Source organism: Lissotriton helveticus, chromosome 2_2 (assembly GCF_964261635.1).
Source record: "Lissotriton helveticus chromosome 2_2, aLisHel1.1, whole genome shotgun sequence".
Lineage (NCBI taxonomy): Eukaryota > Metazoa > Chordata > Amphibia > Caudata > Salamandridae > Lissotriton > Lissotriton helveticus.
In genome coordinates, this window is record NC_136060.1 from 162,722,481 (window position 1) to 162,746,034 (window position 23,554).

Here is a 23,554-nt window from a genome sequence, read left to right on the forward strand (position 1 = left end):
CCGAAGCCAACAATGTTTAGCAATAGCTCTGATACAGATGAAGAGATAGACGTAAACCATATATTAAACCAAAACAGAACACATCCTGATTGGAAACAATGGTTGATCTGGCCCACAGATACAAATAACTGTCAAGATAGATTCCTGAATAAAACACAGGGTTTCAAAATGACCAGGCCAGACCCTAGATATCCCCAAAGACATCACCCAGGGATAATAACAACCTACAGTGTGGGCAAATTATGCCTTCAATGGCTACAGACTTCCACACTGCCTGAAATTAAGCAACACCTAACTTTACTTACTGATGGTGCTGACTTGCGTGATTTCATACTGGGACCACGCAAACAGCGTCAAAAGCGTTTCATAGCAGCCTCTGTATATGCAGCATACAATGAGGCCTGGAAGGTTACTCAAATTGAAACAGCAGAAAGAATACGGGAAATTGACCGTATTAATTTGGAAAAATCACTATCTGTAGTGGACAATGGGTTAATGACTCTGTCCTCCAGAATTTTTTCATTGGACAGCATTGTGTCTTCAGCAATCGATATATTATCGCAAGACTTACTGTTATTACAACATGGTCAGTCACAATTGCGTTCTATTGTACAGCTTGGCTGGACGTTACAAAATCTGCGTTCAGGCTATGTGCCTTGGCGTTTAATCAACACAACGTCACTATTCCAAATCTTTAACCTTACTGATAGACAAATCGGTATGGCGCAAAAGGGTGCTGATTATACAATCTTGAGCATTGAAAAACTAGAAAGATTACCGTTGACAATGTCAGAACGACCTGTCAGTGAATGGATAATCCACGGAATCATAAATATTCCAATCTCAACCTTCAGGTTTCAATACTGCCAAAAATATATACAGGCTGGCATGTACGAGAAATTGGGAAAAGGGTACCTTAAAACAACTTGGAACCTGCCCTATTCACATGCATGTGTCAGTAATAAAGGACAGAAAGTGTTTCTTAGTGGCAACAATTGTGCTATGTCACTAAGCGGCACGCTTCTGTGTAACGGAATTAGTTTGCATGGAGCCTGTGAAGGGAATTCATACAACCTTTCATGTCACCAGCAAGGCGCACCTGCAACTGAAATAGAACCATTCTTTCAAAGACTCTATAATGGGAGTTACATTCTTATTGTAGACCGCAGATGTTGCAGTCTTATGCCCGGGACTCCTTATCTAGTAACTACAACGGCGAAGGTCAAGTGCTGTGGACGTTCTTTATTCCCCAGCTCCTTTCCAGACAGGGAGGCAAGGGCATGGCCCAGTTTGAAAATTACTTCTATTCGAATAGATACTTTAAGCAGAATGAAAACAGTGCTTCTTCAGACGCCTACAAGGCTCACGTCATCAAAAGAAACGTATGATCTACAAGTCGCAAGGACGACTGCAGAGATACATACATTATTATCGACTAATTCCCCCGTACATTTCGCGGAAATCCTGAGCGAAATCTTAAATATTTCTGATACCACTGGGGTCTCAAAGGTATTTAAGACAGTATTTTCGATGGCATTAACACCATTCAAAGCCATACTGGGTATTTTTCCAGATTTCGTCCATTCGATTTTTGGCGGACTTCCCCTGATCCTGGGACTAATTGCAGGAATCCTATTCCTAGTCCTTATTTTTCGTTATGGCAACCCATGTCACAGATCAAACTCTCGCGACAATGGAAGATACGATCCTAGCCATTGGATACCGGGACCGGATATCAAAAATCCTGGGACTCTCCCGGCTTAGAGACCTGAACATGACTTGGTTTCTATCATTTCGACCAATGTGGCAAAGGTGTGTTTTACCTGTGCTAAGGTGTCTGCTATGCGGAGAAGAATGCGTGTTAGACACCTGTCTGACGCTACAATCGGATGCGCCAGTGGATGCAGATACACTGTTGGTTCCTACCAAGGTTCACGCTTTGTGCTGCCCTCAAAGGCTGCCAATCCTGATGACGGCATTCCTGGAATCTTCACCACTGCGATTGAAGAGTAGTGAAGTTCAAGATGAAAGCAGCATCGAACAGGTACGACCTTCTGTCAGCAATGCGAATCAGAATGTCAATGGAGACAATCATGCGCACGAATGCATGGTTACCCCTATTTCCGACTTAGTGGAACTTTCCCATGAAGCTGTTGACAGTTTTTTCGAAAGCCTGAATGATATGATGTTCTCTCCAGAACAGAAATAGAGACTTTTGAGTAAACTCGCACACGGCGTTCCCTGAATTCGGCCTTCAACTTTAAAAATAAAGTTACATGAACAATTTCACTCCAGCTCACGGACAGCAATATTTTTAAGCAAGCCCCTTAAAATATTTTTCTACATATTTTTTTCCCGGGACACTGATCTTCTGCTTAAAGTAAGAAACTATTCCTAGAGAACTAAAATTTCTATTTTTAGATACTTTATAGACTTTAGCTGCTCGCTGGTATGTTCACAAATATTTTATTATGTGATGAAATGGTCTCGAACTTCCTTTCTGTATAGCCATATTAAGAGCCATTTCATGTGTATTTCTCATATACCAATAAGCAATAATGCATAAAAATGCGTGTTTACTTTTGCATTTAATTCATAGCTTAAGTGCATACAATATATATGACTGCAATTTTTCAGTATATTTGAAAATTTCAAAATGCATTTATGTATTTTGGGGTGCTAAGGTATACACTATACTCTATAGTATGTTGTACTATGTTATACTATGCATAGATTAGTAGATATGACCATAGTTAGCGTGGAGTGGGTGTCGTGTATTTCTATAGGTTCTGAATCAGTCCCCCTATTCCTGACCCTATTCTGGTTAAACTAACTATCAAGTTAACTAACAGTCAGCCCATGAGGCAAGAAAACCCCCATGATGCAGATACCGTTATCTGACGCAGTCACACTACGGCACAGGAACGTGTTATCTGATTAGGTCATAACGCTTGAGATCTAATTAGACAAGCGACATTCCTCCAGCCCCTGATAAGGCATACGACGTTCTCATAACAAATCAAACCTATGACAACCTGGATAATCCGTGCGGCCATTGTTTTGATTTCACAGAGAACTTTAGTAAAGAATGTGCTAACGAGCAAGTCGTATGACATCTTTATTGACGTATCTATGTCCATCCTTACGTCAATCTCGGCACCTTTAAGGTATAAATATTGCCGACCTTGCCCTATGCAAACACACGCGTGGTGACAAGACGGAGCAGCCATACTTGCCGAAGCCGAGAGCAGAAGCAGACCCCGCTGGCAGCAGCCCCGCCTTCCTGACGCGCTGAGAGACGCGCTGCTATCTCAAGCCGAGAGACCCAGCACCGGCGTTTCTGGGCAGCCCTCGCAGGCAGCCTGGAATATCGAGAGCAGAGAAAGAGATACTATTCCTCATCCATCCTAAATTCCAGGTACAGAACTGAATAACCCCTCACAGAGAATTCTTTAATTATTCACTTGGCAAAAACAAACTTAACTTAAACTGTAACTTTCTATTCCCGCCCACGCATTAGACTTAGGTCAGGTACACGGGGTAGGCGTATTTAGAAACACCAGTTGAGTACGTTTAGTCAAATGTATATGTGTATGTAAATATATTTTAATCATTTTAAACATCATATGGCTCAGAAACCATATCAATGTTTTTACAGTATTATTTTATACTATTGCTTTTAATGTATGCACTTTACTTAACTATAAGTATTGCAATAATATCGATCCATTTCTCATGTATGAGAAAAGAGACTGATCAATAAATAACACCTTTTTATTGAACACGCCCGTCTCTTCCTTTTCTCTACATTCTGATGAGACTAAGAATGCACGTACTGACTGAGTAAAATAATTGCCTTGTGCTCACACGACTCTCGAGATTGACTCTTGATTAGGGGAGAGCAAAGTTGTCATGTTCTATGGTTGTCAGAAACTAAATCCCTTCTTGTCTAATCAGGGGAGTTAATTCCTTCCTTGAACATTCGAGAAAGTTTCTAGCGAACTCTGAGCTTAGCTGGCAAACCCAAAAATTAAGTCTAGTATCGACAGTAGTAGACCTAGTTAACGTCTGGTCTAGGCCTTTACTGCTGTAGGTACTATTCCAATGCGCAGAGCCTATTGGGAAAATAGGAGCTACACTACACAAGGGTCTTTTTTGTATGTCCACTCCATAGAGATTCACAAACTCCCTGCTCTTCTCCGACACTGTTCACTCCAACTCAACAGAGGAGATGCATTCCCCGGTGAAGAAACCCTTAAACTCCAATGCCACCTGTCATCTCCATTGATGCCCCTTATTATGTATCTCATGGCCAACCAAAAGGATGAGGATTATCCAAGGCCCTCCCTTGTTGCTGGGTTAGAACGTGGATGCCATCATGAGTGCACATGGCATGGTCTTTTGCATGGGACCTGATAGATGAGCCACTGTCCTGGGGCCTCTTTGATCCATCTATGGGCTCATTTTCAGCCCGCATACCGCCCCTGGGTGCTCTAGTTTCAGCCACATTGCTGTCAAACCCCCAGAGACCTCCTCCTCACTGGATCCAGGCCTCAAGTGTTGCAGGTTCACAAGCCATCGAAGGCATCAGAAGCGAAGGCAAAACTCTCCTGCTGCTTTAGTGGTGGTGCCCTAACCCTGACTCTTGTCCCAAGACTTTGAGTGAAGGTTAAAGATCATTGCACAATCAACACATTTTTTGCGGTGGTCACTAGGATTAAGCATGGGCGTAAAATCCGCTCCGCTCGCGGATTTTTCGGATTTTCGGCAAATCCGCAATCCGCGAACGCTCGCGAATTTGTCGAAAATCCGTGAATCCGCTCGCGGCGGATTTTTTGCTTGGTTGCGGCGCGCGGCGTGGTGCACGGCGTTCACTTTCCGTCATTTTAGCGTTTGCCGAGTTGTTTTTCTTTGCGAGTGACGCGCCATTTTAGATCTTGCTGCGTGTTCCCGCGGGAGTTTGTCGCCCGCGAATACGTACTCGCGGCTTGCCACCTTGCACAGCACACCTCGCGAGAGTTCGCAATTGCGAACATGTAGTTGCGGCGGAAAGGAACAATCTCGCACTTGCGAAATAGAGATTTTGCAATTTCGCACAAGAAAATCACCAGCAAACAGGATAAACCTTCAGAAAATTATGATTTTTATCAGAATCACTCCTCAGGTTGACATTTGCATGGCCTTTTTTTTTGCAAGGAGTCCATTTTGGGGGGGGGGGGAGGAAGGAAGTGCCCCACAGTCTCCAACTTCCTGTTCCTGTCCAGCAGGCTCCTCCCAGTGCTTTGTCCATCTCCTGGTCACTTTCATTTGGATCTGGAGCTGGAAGGATTACTTTTTGTGGGTGCTGCTGGATATTTGGATTTGAGGCCTTTTTGACTGTCTTTGGATCACTTTTGGATTAGAAATCAACTTTCACAAGTAAGTTTGTTTGGGGCATTACAGTTGCTGCAAGTACAATTTTGGAACTTTTTCAGAAAATTAAATAAATTATATTGTGGGTAGCCACAGTATCCAGTAGGACCAGGGTTGGTTATGGGTGCATGATACAACTGTTTTGTTGAATTTAAACACCATTGAGGCCATGGATGGGCTGGGATTGTGCAGATTTTATTGTTTTTTGTCGTTTTTTTGGGCCTGCTGGTGTGGCCCTTTGCCCAGGGGTGGTGAGTGTTGCATGGGCCTAGTCTTTCTGTGGGGTGTCTTCTTGAATTTAAACATAATTGAGGCCATGGATGGGCTGGGATTGTGCTTATTTTATTGTTTTTTGTCGTTTTTGGGGGGCTGCTGGTGTGGCCTTTTGCTTGCCCAGGGGTGGTGGTGGTGCATGGACTGAGTGTGCCTGTGGTGTTGTCTCACTCTCTTTGATGTAAACATCATGGATGGCATTGGATTGTGGTGATTTCTGGCTGTTTTTCTGTTTTTTGGGGGTGTACTGTTGATGTGGTCTGGCCATGTGGGTGGTGGTGGTGGCCATCTTGAGTGCTGGCTGGTACAGGCAACATGTGCTTGGGGTGTAAGGGGGCCATTTTGAGGAGAGGCAGTGTCTGAGGCCTGCACTTATTTTGCCTACTTTTCATCCCTTATGCCCAGGGGTAGTGAGTGTTGCATGGGCCTAGTGTTTCTGTGGGGTGTCTTCTTGAATTTAAACATAATTGAGGCCATGGATGGGCTGGGATTGTGCTTATTTTATTGTTTTTTGTCGTTTTTGGGGGGCTGCTGGTGTGGCCTTTTGCTTGCCCAGGGGTGGTGGTGGTGCATGGACTGAGTGTGCCTGTGGTGTTGTCTCACTCTCTTTGATGTAAACATCATGGATGGCATTGGATTGTGGTGATTTCTGGCTGTTTTTCTGTTTTTTGGGGGTGTACTGTTGATGTGGTCTGGCCATGTGGGTGGTGGTGGTGGCCATCTTGAGTGCTGGCTGGTACAGGCAACATGTGCTTGGGGTGTAAGGGGGCCATTTTGAGGAGAGGCAGTGTCTGAGGCCTGCACTTATTTTGCCTACTTTTCATCCCTTATGCCCAGGGGTAGTGAGTGTTGCATGGGCCTAGTGTTTCTGTGGGGTGTCTTCTTGAATTTAAACATAATTGAGGCCATGGATGGGCTGGGATTGTGCTTATTTTATTGTTTTTTGTCGTTTTTGGGGGGCTGCTGGTGTGGCCTTTTGCTTGCCCAGGGGTGGTGGTGGTGCATGGACTGAGTGTGCCTGTGGTGTTGTCTCACTCTCTTTGATGTAAACATCATGGATGGCATTGGATTGTGGTGATTTCTGGCTGTTTTTCTGTTTTTTGGGGGTGTACTGTTGATGTGGTCTGGCCATGTGGGTGGTGGTGGTGGCCATCTTGAGTGCTGGCTGGTACAGGCAACATGTGCTTGGGGTGTAAGGGGGCCATTTTGAGGAGAGGCAGTGTCTGAGGCCTGCACTTATTTTGCCTACTTTTCATCCCTTATGCCCAGGGGTAGTGAGTGTTGCATGGGCCTAGTGTTTCTGAGGGGTGTCTTCTTGAATTTAAACACCATTGAGGCCATGGATGGGCTGGGATTGTGCAGATTTTATTGTTTTTTGTCGTTTTTTTGGGCCTGCTGGTGTGGCCCTTTGCCCAGGGGTGGTGAGTGTTGCATGGGCCTAGTCTTTCTGTGGGGTGTCTTCTTGAATTTAAACACCATTGAGGCCATGGATGGGCTGGGATTGTGCAGATTTTATTGTTTTTTGTCGTTTTTTTGGGCCTGCTGGTGTGGCCCTTTGCCCAGGGGTGGTGAGTGTTGCATGGGCCTAGTCTTTCTGTGGGGTGTCTTCTTGAATTTAAACACCATTGAGGCCATGGATGGGCTGGGATTGTGCAGATTTTATTGTTTTTTGTCGTTTTTTTGGGCCTGCTGGTGTGGCCCTTTGCCCAGGGGTGGTGAGTGTTGCATGGACTGAGTGTGCCTGTGGTGTTGTCTCACTCTTTTTGATGTAAACATCATGGATGGCATTGGATTGTGGTGATTTCTGGCTGTTTTTCTGTTTTTTGGGGGTGTACTGTTGATGTGGACGGGCCATGTGGGTGGTGGTGGTGGCCATCTTGAGTGCTGGCTGGTACAGGCAGCAACATGTGCTTGGGGTGTAAGGGGGCCATTTTGAGGAGAGGCAGTGTCTGAGGCCTGCACTTATTTTGCCTACTTTTCATCCCTTATGCCCAGGGGTAGTGAGTGTTGCATGGGCCTAGTGTTTCTGAGGGGTGTCTTCTTGAATTTAAACACCATTGAGGTCATGGATGGACTGGGAATGTGCAGATTTTATTGGTTTTTGTCGTTTTTTTGGGCCTGCTGGTGTGGCCCTTTGCCCAGGGGTGGTGAGTGTTGCATGGGCCTAGTCTTTCTGTGGGGTGTCTTCTTGAATTTAAACACCATTGAGGCCATGGATGGGCTGGGATTGTGCAGATTTTATTGTTTTTTGTCGTTTTTTTGGGCCTGCTGGTGTGGCCCTTTGCCCAGGGGTGGTGAGTGTTGCATGGGCCTAGTCTTTCTGTGGGGTGTCTTCTTGAATTTAAACATAATTGAGGCCATGGATGGGCTGGGATTGTGCTTATTTTATTTTTTTTTTGTCGTTTTTGGGGGGCTGCTGGTGTGGCCTTTTGCTTGCCCAGGGGTGGTGGTGGTGCATGGACTGAGTGTGCCTGTGGTGTTGTCTCACTCTCTTTGATGTAAACATCATGGATGGCATTGGATTGTGGTGATTTCTGGCTGTTTTTCTGTTTTTTGGGGGTGTACTGTTGATGTGGACTGGCCATGTGGGTGGTGGTGGTGGCCATCTTGAGTGCTGGCTGGTACAGGCAGCAACATGTGCTTGGGGTGTAAGGGGGCCATTTTGAGGAGAGGCAGTGTCTGAGGCCTGCACTTATTTTGCCTACTTTTCATCCCTTATGCCCAGGGGTAGTGAGTGTTGCATACTTGCATGTCCCTAGTCTTTCTGTGGGGTGTCTTCAATGTAAACATCATGGATGGCATGGGATTGTGCTCATTTTTCTGTGTTTTGTCGATTTTTTGGGGTGTATAACTGAACTGATGTTCCTCTGTCTTCCATTGCTTTTAGGTGCACAAGAAGACTCAATAGAACCACCAGTGCCAGGAAGAAGTCCTGCAGCGGTGTGTGCAGCATAACGTCACGCGACGTCACGTCTGGACACAGAACCCTCTGCAACTCGTGCAACTGCTGCCTGCTGACCTGCTCTGAAGAAGATGGCCCCAAAAAAAGTAACCCGTAGCTCCTCTAGCAAGAAAGGTGCCAGTAAGGAGCAGAAGAAGCAAGTTACCAAGGACACTGGTGTGCCGCCCGCCCCTTTTTTTGTGAGTAAAAAAAAAAGTATGCCTGCAGCAGCTGCAGCGGGATCTGCTGGGGACCAAGCTGGCAGCAGCACCCCCGCTCCATTGGGCTCAGTGCCACCACCACCACCACGCCAACTTAAGTCCAAGCCCTTGAGTGCTGCAGAGGCAGCCAGTATACTTCTTCAATCACCATCGACCAGTGATGTTGGCTCATCGCAAGAAAGCAGCAGCAATGTCCCTCAATCAACACAGGTTGTTGTAGCTCATCTGACGAGTGTTGAACAACCACAGCGGCAACAACAATCACATGTGCAAGTACAAGCCCAAGTACATGTGGAAGGAGAGGCAGCGCAAGGAGATGCGCATGCAGAGGTGCATGGAGGGTCACAACAAGTGCCCACAATAGTTGTTCCTCCCGAAGTAGGGGCACATCAGGAAATCGACAATCAAGGCGAGGTATCATTTGAGGAAGCCACTCCTCCTGATGATCCTTCATTGTCTTCCACAACCCTAGCAAGGAAGAGATCAAGGGTGGTGTCTACATCCTCTTCAAGCACACCTCCTTCTGATGATACGGATCAAACTTGGGAACCAGCACCACAGCCGTCTGAGAGTGAGGCACACCATGATCCAACAAAGGTACTTAAGCGTAAAAGGAAGCTCGTCCAAAGTCTCAGACTTATGGAGTGTGATGAGGCTCAACAAGAAGTGGCGGATACTGCTGCTGATGAAGACTCTGCCAACGACGACCCAGTCATCATAAAGGTCACTGCAGCCCCAGCGGGCATGCAGCAAACAGACATTTTGACCCTAGCCCGAAGAGCTGCTGCGCGTGATGATGATGATGATGATGTTGTCGATGAGGAGGCAGTGGAAACACCACAATCATTGGAGTTAAGTAGTACACCAACTCGTCCCGCTTCCATATTTCTTTCTGGCAAGAAGAGACCTGCGTCAACCTCGACCTTAATTAGTGGCGGTGAAAGTGGAAAACGTACAAAAGTTGGCCAATCCAGATCCTCCACTTCATCTGGCATTAGCTTCATGACCACCACCACCAGTATCGCCGCCTCCTCCATGTCCCACAGACACTTCAAGTCCCCAGTTTGGGACTTCTTTACTGTTTGTCCAAAAAATCCAAAGTTTGCCATTTGTACCATTTGTAAGCAAGCAGTTAGTCGTGGTAAGCCAGGTACCAACTATGGTACCGGAGGCCAGAGAGGTCATCTTAGGAGACAGCACACTGTCAAATGGTTTGCGCACCTAGATGCGATCAAGAAAGGCCGAATTGAAGGAAACGTTGATGTTTCATCTGATGATGACGAGGAGGAAGAAGACGTGTCAAACACTTCCCTTACACCCAGTACCCCTGTCAGCAGCACACCCAATGTGAGGCACACTAAGAGTGTTGGAGCGACTGAGACACCAACGCACAAAAGTTCACCAGCGAGCAAAATTGGGTCAACGAAGTCATTATCAGCCCGTAAATGCTTGGTCCAGGCCAACATTAGAACAATGCTTACTTCAGACGTGCCATATGAACGCAACCACCCACTGACGCGTCTGTATAACACTAAGCTGGCTAAAATGCTAGCTGTGGACCTTCTACCTTTTTCTTTTGTAGAAGCGGTAGGTTTTCTTGAATTAGTTGCAACGCTCTGCCCTAAATGGAAGGTTCCGAGCCGGTTCTATTTTGCCAGAGTTGCGGTTCCAGCACTACATGAAGATGTGCTGCAGGCGATTGGGGCAGCTTTGCAGAAGAGTGCTGTTCACACAATACATCTGACAACAGACATGTGGACCAGTGGCCCAGGCGATGATTACATGTGCATCACTGCACACTGGGTCTCTTTTTCAGGTGTTATAGCAAAGCTAAACGCAGGTGTTGACCCGGACCAAGTTTTCAAAGCTGCTCGGAAACATGCAACACTAGCCATGTTTGCCTTGGAGAAAAGTCACACAGCAGAAAACCTTTTGGAAGAGTTTGACAAAAAGGTGTTGTCAATGCTATCCCCCCTAAAACGCAAGATTGGTTATGTTTCCACGGATAATGGCGCCAATGTAGTTAAGGCCATGTCACAGGGTCACCATGTTAGAGTGCCGTGTTTGGCGCACTGTATCAACCTGGTAGTTCAAAAATTCTTGAGTGATAAAGAGAGTCCAGCGTTCGAGGTAATGGCCACCTGCCGCAAAATGTGCAACCATTTCAGCCATTCTTTTAAGGCCCGGAAGCATCTGCGGAGACTGCTACTTCAACGTGGAATGCCAGTGAAAGCACTCATCCAGGAGGTGGCAACACGTTGGAACTCAACCTTCTACATGCTTGAGCGTCTGCATGAGCAGTATACGGTACTCGATCACTATTTCTTGACAGAGGCTACATCTCAGAAGGAGGACCTGCGGATGAGTAAGGCGCAATGGGCCATAGTTAAAAGCCTGACAGACATGCTTCGTCCTTTTGAGTTCTTCACGCGTGCAGTCAGCCAGGAGGACTGTAATTTGGGAAAAGCTATCCCATTGTTGTGCATACTGGAGCACCAACTGATGGCGGTTTCTTCTGAGTTTGAAAAAGATGAAAAAAAAAAAAACCATTTCATTTTGTCTGAGAAATTATTACATCGCCTACGTGGTGATGAACGTCTTAAAAACATCAACTCAGATCAGCATTACATTTGTGCTACTATTCTGGATCCACGCTACAAAAAGGCGCTGGCAGACAACGCATTCTTTCCTTTCGCTGATGCAGATGTTCAAAAGTACAAACATTGGTTAGCCTGGTCAGCCAAGAGGTTTGAAAAAGAACGGCAGGTTATTGAAGGAGAAGCCAGTACATCAGCATCAGCATCAGCAGGCCATCCGCAGTCACAAGAATCCACTTCTGCACCTGTGGCTGGGGCACAAGTGACCTCTCAGCCGTTAAAGACACCGGCAACTGGATCATCTGCACCACACACAATGACAACACTAACAGTGGCTGGGGAGGAGGATTGGCTAAGTTTGATGGGGTATGGTTCTCTAAAAAATGTCACAGGCACAGCAAAAAGTAAGCAAAGTGGAGGAACAGTTGATGACCTTGAGTCGATGGTGCAGGACTATCTGAATGACTCAACAGTGGTCTTTCTTAATGAGGAGCCATTGCAGTATTGGCATGGCAAAAAACAATTGTGGCCACAGCTCTACAACCTGGCTATAAACTATTTGTCTTGCCCACTCGCAAGTGTGTCTTCTGAACGTGTTTTCAGTGCTGCTGGTGGCATTGTAACTGCCAAACGGAGCCGCCTATCGCCCAAAAATGTGGAGCGGCTGACAATGATCAAGATGAATCAGCACCTCATACCACCAGATTACAAAGTGCGAGAAAGCACGCCACATGAAGACGATGAGGACAGCAACGTAGATGAGGGGATTTTTTCTCTGTTCGGTGCCACTGACCTCATCCAGCCTGAATTCGCAGAGTATGATGACGAAATCTTGTTCTTATTCCCTGACACCGAGCCCTGAAAATGAGACAATCAATCAAGAACTTTCTTTTTCGTCCTTATTCACTTTTATTCCTGTGTGCTTTGTGTCTCTCTTTCTTTGTTTTGCACAGTTAATTTAATTCAAACTTTAATCACCTAATCCCAAAAAGAAGACCATCATCAGAACTGTCTTCACTTGTTTGCTTATTGATTTGAAGGTGCCGCAGTCTACATTCCTCAGGTTCACAAGTTCTGAAGAACATGCTCCTCTATCCTCCTCCTCCAGACTGCGATTTCCCTCCAAGCAGAGTGCTGGATTACGCACAATGAAGAAAGACTCAGCACTTGTGGGGGTGTTGTACTTCTTTGCGGGTGAGTTGACGGTTTTGGGCCCATTGCTGTGAAGCTCTAATAATGGACAAAAGTGTTTTGGACCAAATATGAGGTGAAAATTTCTTGCCGTTTTTGCTGACTTGCTTGCCTTTGAGGTGCTCTTTGGCGGGGTTCCGGGGGTTTGTGTGTAATTTTTGGTGTCTGTCGAAGCACTGCTGCGACAGTCTAATCTTGATTGCATTTGCTTTTCAGGAAATCCGTGGTGGAAAACAGGAGTTATGATGATTGATGATGACCTAGCTGCACAGCGCGTTACTTTGGACCGAAGGCCGAGAGATATTGTAAGTATGAGATTTAGCTTTTTCGCTGTTTGGGGGTGTTGTCGGGTGTTTTTTTGCGGGTGGGTTGGCGCCGGCGGGTCTTGCCTGGGGCATTCCTGGGAAGGTCTAATACCGGATACAAGTATTTTGGACAAAATCCATAAGGAACAGCCTTTTTTTTGCCATTTCTTCAGACATCTTGCTCAATGTAGCGTTTTGGGGGGCTTCCTGCTGTTCGTGGGTGGGTTGCGGCCGGGGTCTCTGTCGAAGCACTGCTGCGACAGTCTAATCTTGATTGCATTTGCTTTTCAGGAAATCCGTGGTGGAAAACAGGAGTTATGATGATTGATGATGATGATGACGACCTAGCTGCACAGCGCCGCGTTTGGACCGAAGGCCGAGAGACATTGTAAGTATGAGATTTAGCTTTTTCGCTGTTTGGTGGTGTTGTGTCGGGTGTTTTTTTGCGGGTGGGTTGGCGGGTCTTGCCTGGGGCATTCCTGGGAAGGTCTAATACCGGCTAGAAGTTAGTTGGACAAAATCCATAAGGAAACACCAGTTTTGGCACTTTGTAAGTTAGGGTTCGTTAGGGTTAGCCCTAGCAGCAGGATTGCATGTGTTTAGGGGGGTTCTATTGCAACGCGGTTCTGTTGTTGTAGAGCACTGTTGGAGCGATGCTGGCTATGGATACTTTTGCTTGCAGGCAAGTGGTTTGAATACAATCCACGGTCTGTATTTGGGTCTACTGTTACTTTCAAAGTACGTTTTGTAACCATTTTTCTGCTAGGCATCATCAAAGTGTGACTTTTTGAACCACACAGCGTACATACCTTTTATTTATTTATCAGTGGTATTGTAATAGCACTTCCTGTTTTCCGTTCAATAATTACAGGCCGGGTTTCAGTCAACATCCGCCAGGCAGGCAGTGGACAGGGTGTCTCTTCTGTCAGTGGTCACTGGTCACCACCACATTGATGGACGAAGCGTCAGCTGGAATGGAGGAGTGCCGCCAATAAGAGGAATTGTTTGCTGCATGCAACTTACTTACCAATTTCAACAGGACAACTCCAACAACATACGCAATACAGATACAGTATCCATTGTTGTCTTTTATTCTATGAGTGTGACTGCATGTGCTTACCTTTACTTTGTAACCAAAGATTGTCTGTAAACTCTGTATCTTCAATTATTGTTTGTCCATGCTCTGCTTTTTTTTTCTTCTCTCAACAAAACCTACCCAAAAAGAAACCCCCATTCCCATCCATTTTACAAACCCTAACCCTCTTCCCCCGGGCTGTGTTGTTTTGCTTGATGTCTGACTAAAATGACATCAATAATTCCACACACTTGCTGGGGAGGATAAGGTGATAGCAGCAACAGGCTGGTGAAGGAATACGAGGATATCTTCTAGACTTACTCAGCTTCAGTACTATATCTTCTAGTAGTAGTAGCCAATGTCAAATAAATTCAACGCAAGTACTAGTTATACTTGCAATACTTTACCATTTGTTAGGCTACATTATGGCACTGTTCTAGTGTACTGTCACCTGCTATTTTCTCGATCGTACCGTAACCGTTGTAATGCTACAGTAAGGAGTACAAACAAGGTTTCGTTTTCTTTTTTTCCATAGGCATGCAACTGCCACTGTGTCACACCACTAGTAACACCGCAATGAGGAAATGTCACCCGCCCAGGAATGACAACGTTAATCCCCATTTCACCTGGAGCCAGCCCTGGGCCTAGCCCTAATTTCTAACACAAATTACAGGTAAGATAAGCGTTTGGTGGGAGGTAGTATAATGGAGTATTATTTCGGAGTAGACAAGAGTTTGACGGTTGTACTACTAAAGTCCTACGACTGTTCAGGAAAACAAAGTTACTGTTACACCCCCGCCCCCCACCCACCAGACTGAAAAGCAGTAAAAAACAGGTATGGTCAGATAAAGTAGTTGAAAAATATATTTATTTATCCCTAACAAAATAATCTCCCTCACCCACCCTAACCCCAACGATTGTCTCTGAAACGTCCCAAAACGATCCCAACTCCCAAATCCCACCCCCCAAAAGTCTATAAAAAAAGGGCAAGGGACACTCCACTACTGGAGGGTGCTGGTGCTGGTGCATGATGCGGCATGGGCATCATACTCCTTGCGGAGGGTGGCAAGCTCGGAGCGGAGGCCCTTAACCAAGGTCTTATACCTCAGGACCTCCTGCTCCAGGTTGGACATGCGGACTCGTAGGCGGTGTTGGCGTTCCTTGCAGCTCCTGTGGGGGGCAGCTGGTGTTTCCGGTGCTTGGCGGTGGCGGTCGGCTTTCTTAGCCCGGCTCGGTCCCGCTGGTTTAGTCACGGAGGAGGATGCAGTCGAAGATGTTGCCCCGCTCGACTGCGTGTCCTCCTCCTCCTCCAGGGCCACCAGCCGCCGATACTCGGCGACTGTGGCCTCCAGCCTCCGTTGCCGGGCCAATCTAGCCTGCTCCCTCCTTGTTGTTGATTTGGAAGAAGGAGCAACTATATGAAGAAAGAAAGACATAGTCTGTAACCAATGCTCCTTATTAATAACACAAAGTGATTGAGCCGAAAGTTGGGTCACAGAGTACAAGTAGCAAATTGAAAGCACAGTACATAACTATTGAGGACAGTATCTATGTAACCCTCCCACTTCTGCATCCTTGCTCTAACAGTAGTGGTAGTTTAATGAACTAATTCTACGACCACTATGGACTTCCATTACAGTCGACTATGACAGTACACCAGTCTTATTCTTCTTCTTCTCTCTTGTTTAGGGAAATGGGTACGTTATCTTATGCAAGCCGGCAGAATGACATGGACACAGCACAGTGAAGTTGCACCCGAGAAAAAAAGTTGCACACCATGATGATGGAGACAGACTTGCGTTACTGTACCGGTCCAGTACATGCAGGTGGTGAAGCTATTACTTTTCTATTACGGGTGGCACTGAGAATACTCTGTTACAAGGGCTACTGCTTAATTAATTTACCTTTCACCCTACAGTGCAAATGAGTACTAGAAAAGGAAACTGAAGAAGCTAACTAATTTGATTATCTATCACTTCACATGGGACGTATTTAATGACAGATGAGATGACTTTAGGTGCTTTGCTTAATATTGAGTGAACACAGTGATACACCCACACATGAATGACGTACTACAAGTAAACTAAAGTTATTAAGAGAGGTACGGAGTGTCCACCGTAATAACCAGATATATGCTGTGAATGCAAACGCAATACAAAGTACTGCTACTATTCATGGAAGTATTGGACACATTTACAATTTCTTTTCCTTGCCTTCCCTGCACTGGGACGGACGTGCGGGTGCGGTGGTACATGCTCTTCAAGGTAACACTTACTTCACCTGGCGACCATCTACTCTCTCTAGATACACATTTGCTATGTAAGAGTCAGAGAATACCATGCTCCAGGCATCCATTCATTCAAAGTATACGCACACATACAGTTTCTGTTTCACCCACCCAGGCTGCTGTCCTTCCACCCATCCTTGCTTCATCATTGACCCAGCCATGCACCATACCATATTCTTTCCTTCCCAGCCACCTCTGGGTCCAAGCAAACACATATCGTTCTTCTTTGCCAGCCATCATACAAGTTCGCGTCCCACTTACTTACACCCTTCTTTCGCTTTTCGTTCATCCCATCCATCACGTTCGTCTAAGAACTTATTGGGATTCTTCTCACCAAAAACTTCACAGCTAAGTCGAAGTACATTTCGAGGAGGCTACTACCTGGTTGATTTGTAATTGTAATACACCCGTGCAGAAAGCACACTATGCAGTCTTCAATCTCAATAAGTAAGGAATATATAGCTTACCTGTTTCCGCCACCACCGTTTGATCCCCCACAGGAACGGCCACCAGCTCTTCTACCGCCGCATCCTCCCCAGAGGCCTCCGAGTCCAAGTCCAACACATCAGCCACCTCCGCGCTGGCCCCGTCACCAGATGTTACACCTACAAAGTACATTTAAGAAAGTTAGAATACACCACTCACTACTATATAATATTTGGTCTAGGAGAAATGTTAAAAAAACAGAATACAATGTAATAATTTGTGACTGTCTACTCCATAGTAAAAATGTCCCATTTTCCAGGGAAGGCTGTTGTCTTGCTGCACTTTTATGCACAACTGATGAATGCTTGCTTTTGATTTTTAACACGCACCACTTTTTCTCCTAACAGACAGAAGCTTGACTCCTGAGTCCTAAGAACACGACCAGGATCAAGTTCAAAGTAGGTGAGAGTTCGGCTCGACCACAAGAAATGTGTCCAATTAATCGTCAGCACTAACCACTTTTCCGCTTACAGTTAAATAGTTTTATGACAAAGTAGATTTCAATAAATGTGTTTACTTTTAATAAAGCTTTTACACTTAAATAGACTCTGTGGTTTTTGTTCCTCTAGACTAGAGTGGATGAGCTAAAGGTTTTGGAATTTTTGCAAGCATGAGTGCCTCTGACACTTCTTGACTGTGCTGTGACTCCGTACTACTCTCTTGTCCTGCGTACGATAATCTAGAGATCATTGGGGATCTATAATCGGTGACTTCGGGAGCTGAATGACTCTGCCACACTATCTAGTCAGTAAGGAGACAGTGCATAGAGGTATTGCTGAATATAATGGGAGTCCAATGGAATTGCCAAATGTCCAATCTTAGTTAGCTACACAGACAGACTAATAAGAATAGTCTAGTAATACCACAGGGAGTCATCATATTCGAGGCAGGATAAGAATTTATATCCAGTCTACAAGAAGATCAAAGACGATTTAGAAAAAATCGAATGAGGAACGCTAGGAAAAAATAGGTACTGTTTAGTAAAATGTAAACTTACTGGGGCCAGCAAAGGAGCCCTCGCCTGCCCGATCCTGGCCTGCATCCTCAGCACCCTCCTCCTGTGTCCTCTTGCCCTTGGGGGGAGCTGATGTACAACATGAAAGAAAGAAAAACCATAAAACATGGATGAGATTTTTCAACCAAATCAAACATTTCAAAAGAACAATAACAACATATTTTGGAAAAATAGCAAATAGATAGACAACTATTCCACGGGATCTATCTCATGTGGTATACTACGTTATTCGTATTGCCTGATTTGCGGAACGTTGACTTAGAAAGTTCCTATGTAACTCAATAAACAGACTACTAAAGAGGTTTGCCTAGGCCTGGCACTGCAGGCAGTAGTGCACAACACGTGACAGACAAAGTCCATCCTGCTTGCAGATCAGTGAATACTCAAACTATCAATCCACCCGCCACCACCGCCACTATTTCTTCTGATAGCCATGTGACTGTCTAAAGGAAGGACACTGGACTTCAGTCTGTTGGGGCTGATTTATAAGTCCCTTGCGGAAGTTGCGGCTGATTTTCCTCCATTGTTGCGTGCCTTTTCTGACGCAGCGGCAGAACAAAAGACTCGCCATGGTGTTGGTGCGGCGTATATATTAAAAAAAAAAACACATATGGGCATATGGGCGATGCATCACGTTGTAAAGCCCTGCGCCATCAGGGGGCGTTCCGGCGCAAGGGAGGGCGTACCTGCGCAGGAACGAATCCTAAAAGTGGCTGAGGGAAATCTACAAGATGTCAATCAGTCATTTTTATGACAATGATGCATGACTCAAACCCTGCGCGCTTGAAGCCGACGTACGGCTTGATGCAGCATTGGGGAGATAGGGTACCCCAGAGCATTGCTGGAGCTGCGCCATCGTTGGCACGCAACTCCAGCAATGCGCTGCCTTTACGGCACAGATGCGTAAGGCTTCTGTGACGTTTTGGGCCAATGGGTGGTGGTGGCATGGCACACAATTACTGCCGCATCCCTGCTACTTTGCAGGGATGCGCCGGTAATTGAAAATATGACCCTTACTGTCTAGCATTACGCAGTTCTTTTCTTTACAGTACACTGATACATAATTTCTCAGGCCAATGAAATGCTTCTGAACACAACATACAAAACAAAGAAGCATAGTAGCAAGCAAGGCTACTGAGAAGGAGAGCAGTGCACCTGAAAATGAAATGCATAGAAGATTTTGAAATATAATTTACCTCAATGTAATCGGCAGCATTATTGCTCTTGGTAAAGAACAAAGATTTGCAAATAACAGAGCAGGATAAAACAGAGTAGTAAATGTACTACTACTACTACTCACCAAGCCCGGGGACCTCTACGCCGAGCGCGTCCAGCAAGTCCCGCTCCCGGTCCATGACATCGGTCCAGCGGTGGGTGGCCTGGTTATAGGTGCGCCGGACCCCAGAGATCTTGTACATGGCCCGGCACACCTTCTCCCACCGCTGGCGGCGCTCCCGGATGCCATAGCCGGTCGCGATCTTGCCGCCTCCCAGGATCGTCTTGGGGAGGCGGCGCTGGACATGGAAGATCAGTGCCGCCACTTCCTCCGCGCTAAAGATCTCCCTCGGGACCACTTGCTCCCCCCTTAAACGCCCGCACGGGAGCCGGGCACGGGGTGCGGGACCCTTCCCCTTCTCAGGGTGCTTCCCGGCTCCCTTTACCATGGTCTGGGCAGAAATAAACTTAAATGATAAAGAAGAAATAGAATAGTGAAGAAGAAAATAAAAGAGTTTAAAAAAGTAGTTTAAAAGTAACTAAAAGCTGCAGAAAACACAAAAATATAGAGCTAGAAAAATAGAGGGTTAGATAATAAGTAAAATTAGATCAAAAAAACTTCAAACAAGCAAAGGATGGCAGAGATTGAGAGAGGATAGAGAAAGCATGCCCAGAACCATAGCAATGAATGAGAAACAAGATGGCCGCGCCCGTTCACGACCGCGTGGGTAAGTTCGCGCGAGATTTTCCTTGCGAGTACGCGCGAACTTGTACTCGCGAGCAGCACACTTTGCGAGATTACACATAGCGGGCGGAAACGGAATTACGTCACGCCAACAAGATGGCCGCGCCCGTGTACGACCGATAGGGTAACTTGGCAAACGAATAGCTAGAAGCGCCTCGCGAACACGCGCAAGATCACGCGAACATACACGTCGCAACAAAAACAATTTTGTATTCGCACGTATTCGCGGCTTCCGAAATCGATCTCGCACGGATTCGCGCCCCAAATAACGCGCGAAATTGCAAAAAAAACGATTTTAGCTAAAATGAAAGCAATGAGCAGGTGCAAAAGTTCAAACTTAACATTAGTAACATTCAAGGTAGTGCTTCCTGATGGGCCCCTCCAGAGTTTGCAACAATTCTATGACCCTGCTATGACCCAAACAGCAGGCTCATAGAATAGCACCATAAAGGTCCTGTAAAAAAAAAATTTCACTGCAACAAAAAGCAAATTACAGATAAGGAAGGAAGCAGGTGCCAGCCAGACTGGAACTTTCAAAATTACTGACACATTAATGAAACACAAATTAATTGATGGCAGTTGAAGAAGGGCAGGTGTGCTAGCTTTTTTCAACCACCATAATCTACAGTAATAAATAAACCTAATAGGTGCCTGTGAGGATGTACTAGAGGGTGGCATGGGTGTCCCAGAGGGTGGCAGTGGTGAAACAGAGGGTGCTGTGAACCTGTGATGATAAACCAGACGTAGAAACAACATAGTCGCGGCCGTTGCAAGCCGAAAAGTAAGTTCGCAATTGCGAACTTGTCCCAAAATCGGCGCGAACACGCGCCAACACAAAAAACGGAAAAATCCGCAAGTCCGCTAGAGTTCGCGGATCTTCGCGGATTGCGAATCCGTAAATACGCAAGTTCGCGGATTGCCAATCCGCAAAATCCGCCCATGCTTAACTAGGATGTAGATCTGCAAGGATGAGTCCTATTGCACCATCACCACGGCCATTCCCTTTGATCTAATTCTTGACATATTTGGTACAGACAAGTTAAAATTATGGCCCCAGCATACTAGATGATGTTCATGACATTTGGAGTAAGCCGATTAATTTTCTTTTTTAAATAAATGGGGCCATCCCCCGAAGAAGTTACATCTTCCTTGGTGCACTGTGAAAGGAGTGGAATATTTCATGAGTACCCTTTAACAGCAGTGGTGATTGGCATGTCTAACTGCGCGGGGGGTCTGGGAGGGTGTTGCCCAGGGGTGAGAGGGTTAGGGGTCAGAATTCTTAAAAAAATAAAAACTTACCTTGAGGCAGGGTATTGCGTCGTGTCTGCTCCTGCTCTCCTGCCTCCGTCTCTGACAGGAAAAGGAAGCTTGCAGCCAGGCTCCCTCCCCTAAGTCAATCACAACACTGCAATGCAGCATTGTGATTGGTCTGAGCGCCGCAACATGGCACTCAGCCAGGAGCTGCAGGGGTGGGCATGACTGGTTTGGGCGGCCCAAGAGCAGAGCAGCGCGCTCACTCACCAACCTGTAAAATAATAATAATGCAAAGATTTTATCATTTTATGTTTCTGCTTCCCACTGCTTAAAAGCATGGGGGCGCTGCTCCTCCGCCAAAGCGGCAATTCAGGTAATTTGTGAGACAATTGTCCCGTACAATTCCCTATTTGACTCCATTTATTCAAATTGTCCCTCTTAAAAAACCTGCCCCCTTGAAGGTATAAAGATCATTCTCTTTGATTTCTGATATTCAGGGCAATACCAATCACCACTTTTGAATAGAAGTGGCAAGGAGCAGAAAGAGGCGTGCAAGAGCAAAGGGTGCAGTGTTTGTGCAGAGTGTGCGGGAATGGATATTTGGCAATGTAATTAACAGCACTTTCCAATCATAAAAAGGATACAAATTCACAAGTGGATAAACATATCACATTCAGATCCTATTCAGGTCCTATCTGTAATTCTTCCAATTTATTTCATAATTGGGTCATGCGACTCAGGCCCCATAAATAATTTTATGAACCTGCCTCCCATAGCTCTGCTGCCTATTTTTCACAGATTTGTTATCTCACAAATTAGTCTAGGCACAATGCTGCTATGCTGCGCAGCAGGTTTGTGTCATCTTGTGCAGGTGTTTTTGATGATGTTCTGGGTAGATAGTGCCTCTTTAACAGTGGCCGTTAGTGACACAAAAATACGGTGGGCGCTATCGCTACATAGATTAAAACATACACATATACATTAAAGAAACACATTAAAATAAACATCCAAGAAACAAAAAATAAAAGGTACTTACCTTATCCTGCAGCATGTCATTGTTGCTCTCCAGTTCCTGGCTCCAGACTCCTCCGAGCTCGAGGTGACATCACACAGCCAACTGCCTTTTCCAATCCAGACGCTTCTCTCATGCTCTGAAGCAGCATAAGTGAAGCATCTGGATTAGCTAGAGCAGGCTGTCTCAGTACTCCGAAAGTCACTGGAGGTTTGAGCCTGCTCTCCAACCCAGCTGTCTAAGGCAGCTGGGTTTCAGAGTTTGAATTGTGCATTTCAGCTTGGCCGTAGCAATGTTGATGGGCAAAACAAAATCCGCAATTCATTCTTAAGAGGCTACTCCTCATTGCTGCCAATCAGCAGCAATGACACACTGGCTACACCTTGTCCTCTCTGTTCGGTAGAAAGCTGGAAAAATAAAATGACGCACAGCACTGGGGGGTGGGGGGAGGCGGCACTCCTCCGCTCCTATGGAGGAACCACAGCTGCTCTTGAATCATTTTGATTCTATGAAATGGTGTAGGGATCATTTTTGTTTGTCTGTGCTAGGTGTAAGCTCTCTTCCTTTTTTTAATGCCTCTCATAGAGTGAGTGCCAGTTTCAAATATATGTCCTTTGAGATTGTGACCGAAAAGTTCTCTGAATTTAGAATATGTTAAATAACCAAGTTTCACAAGTTCTTAGGTATGGTTATAGAGAACATAAATGGAAAAGTACACTTACCACCACAGTCACAATTTAGACTGCATGAAGCAGACACTCAACATATTCACAAATATTCCCATGCATTTAGTTATAGTATATCTGCATTGGAAAATATGAGTAATGCTCATCTACTAATGATCTGTGTAGACCCTTGGTCGTTTCCTCTGGTCACTATGTCAGCGTTTCATCCCACTCTCGTTTACTATAATGAGATCTGCTGTACACTTTTTAGGTCTCGCCAACGCAGCGGGCATGCGCTGCATAGGAGGGGACCTTTTGGAATCTATCTTCATTTTGGCCAAAAACGTGCACGTTTTGCAAAGCTTTCTATTGCAACGCGTGCACTTTTGGCGTTTCCCTTGCAGGAGCAAGCATTGGCGCCATTTGTTTGTAATTATCTTGCAAACAGATGGTGCCCCTGCTCGCTCCCATAAGGGAAATGCTGTATGTGTCCCCTCCACCCCACAGAGGAAAATCGCTGGAATGTGTGAATTGCATAAATCCACTCTGATTTCTGCTGTTAGATATAGAATGCAACATACTCATGGCACATCGCGCAAAACTCAAACAAATCAATGTAAATGAGGAGCCATTTGCATTTTTTTATTTTCCATACCTTAGCTAGTGTTGCCTACAGGTAAGTCAGTTGGACTTCTATTGGCACGTGCGGGCATGGGGATCTACGTTATAAGAACAGGGTTAGAGAAAAGAGCAGACCGCTGGTAGGATTTACAAACACAGCAGGTTTTAGCAAAAAAGAGAAGCAAGCCTTTTTGGCGAACTCACACCTGTCCCCTTACTCACAACCCCTCCCCACCCCC